We start from the raw sequence: 2,483 nt of genomic DNA, 5'->3' as shown, positions 1-2,483 counted from the left end.
TATGAAGTTAAAGATCAAAAATTTATCTTTTAAACGATACCAATATTTTAACCTTAAAATTAAATTTCTATTTTTAATGAACTTCTAAATAAATATTTTAACTATATTTTTCAACAATTTTTTTCGTACAAAATAAAAATAAAATTTAAGCTACACGAGCACGTTTCGCATTCATGGGAAAAAATTAGCTTTTTTCAAAGTGTTGCCATCACATTGATTAAAACTCCAACTAAAAATAAATTAAATCCTTTTGGAAAAGAAATCTGCAAAAATATAATTTCCGGCACGTGTCTGTAGGAAATGAAACAAATATGAAATATTATTTTTTTAAAAAATAAATTCAAAAAAAATTATTTTATGATCTTTTACACTCTCTATATTATTAATCCAATAAATCAGTTTTATTTTAAGGCAAGTTTTGTTTAATATGAACAAGATATCCATTCAAATCAGGGCCCCACAGTTAATTTGTAAACCTTTAGTAAGACACAGATCTGCTAAAATGGTCTAAATGGAAAATGATTATATTTTATGTAACTTCATTCAATAAATGCTCTAATAAATAATGAATTTTTGATTTTACATAAAGCATCTGCTGTGGAAATCACGAATAACAAAATGTTCTTGAAACAATAATATTTTAAATAAAAAGAGTTAATTTCCAATCAACTAAATCAATCACTTAAACTGCCTTATTTATGAAAATTTGAACATCACTATTTAATAAAAAAAGGATAATTTTAGATTTTCCATCGATCGTTTCAAAGAAAATACGCCAATCAGCGCGCAGGTTTCTCAAGATTAATTGACCTAAGATTATGAAAATGTTGAGTTTTTCTAAATTTTTCCCTTTCAAAACTTCATAAATAAGTCTTAGTTGATCGTTGAAAATAGAAACATTCATTCATTTATTTAAAATTTGGTGTGTCCAGAATATTTCTCAGAATCTGATACCTTACTGCATTAAATTTAGAATTCATAATTTTTGAAATATATTTATAGGCTGGAACAAAATATTTTTATTGATTTCATTTCAATCTTTTTGAAAGCAAAACTAAAAACTGAATTTTATGCTGAATCTGAGAGATTTTTGTTGAATTATTGTTTGAGATATTACATAAATTATGAAAAATATTTTATAGTACATATAAGACTTAAATACCGATCGATTCTGTTTGCAATACTCATATTTGATAATAATAATCATAAATAAATAACAATAAAGATGATAAATAAAATAAAACGCTTGGTTTTATTAAAAAATATCTTTATATTAATTGCAATTTCATCATTTCCACTTTTAACTAAAGTTGAAGTTTTACCGGAAATGACAACACATTAGCAAAATATATATAGTAAATTGAACGAAACGATCTAAACAACAGTATAAGTTTGGTATGACTATCAAAATTTGAAGATTAAACATGTTTTGTTTGAGTGAGCGGTAATACTGGCGAACCGGCTGGTCGCCAAAGGCGGCTGGTATTTCATAAAGCACAATTTTAAAAGAACAATACAATAGATAGAAGAATTTTCTGCTCATGTGCGAGGTGCAGACATCCAAAAACTATAAATTGTGTATAGAGTTATTGTAGTATATTTCAGATATCGGAAATCAAATTAATGAAATATTCCGATGAAAATATATGAATTGTATAGACATTAATATAAAAAATTACCTTAAAAAAAGGGACTCCAGGTGTTAGGACTCAGATTTGAACCAAAGGCCCGCAAAAAATGTGAAAAACAAGGGCAAGCATACCACCCCACTATACTTCCTCAAAGCGATTAAATGATATATAACTTCTTTTTTCAGGATATATCTCCGACTAATATTTCACGGTATATATACCTAAAAGCGCAATGCATTGGATAGAAGGACATCCATAAATTATTAATTTTGTGTAAAATATTTTGTAATATATTTCACATGTTTGAAATGAAATACTGTGATGAAATTATTTGAATTGCATATATACATTAATATAAAAAATAACTAAAAAAAAGACGAGAAACTCGGAGCATAGGTATTCAGATTCAAACCGATATGAATGTAAGTATTAAACGTTGAAATCTAGACTGTGAACATTTTTTTTTTATTTTTATTTATGAGAAGAATTTATGGCTGTTTAAAATGTACATGTGAACTTGGTGTTTACATCCATATTAATTCCTTTCGATTCTTGGCTAAGGTTATATTTCTTTACGTCTTTTTAGAATCAAATGCCATAAAAAGCAAAGCCCCAAATATTTTTAAATAAAAATCTCAGTATATTATAGATATAATAATGGTTCCAACTAATCGAAAACTTTTATGTTTATATTTTGCACATTTATGATTTTTGCTTTGACTTCCAGAATTTTTTCAGGTGTCGTCCTCGTCATCTGACCGCGATTCAAAATGACGAGGTCCGTCCCAAAATAGCCTTAGTGTTGCTTCAAACGGGACGTTAATATAACTAACATAAACGTAACTAACCAGA

Source organism: Argiope bruennichi, chromosome 5 (assembly GCF_947563725.1).
Source record: "Argiope bruennichi chromosome 5, qqArgBrue1.1, whole genome shotgun sequence".
Classification (NCBI taxonomy): domain Eukaryota; kingdom Metazoa; phylum Arthropoda; class Arachnida; order Araneae; family Araneidae; genus Argiope; species Argiope bruennichi.
Note: the sequence above shows the minus strand (reverse complement) of the source record.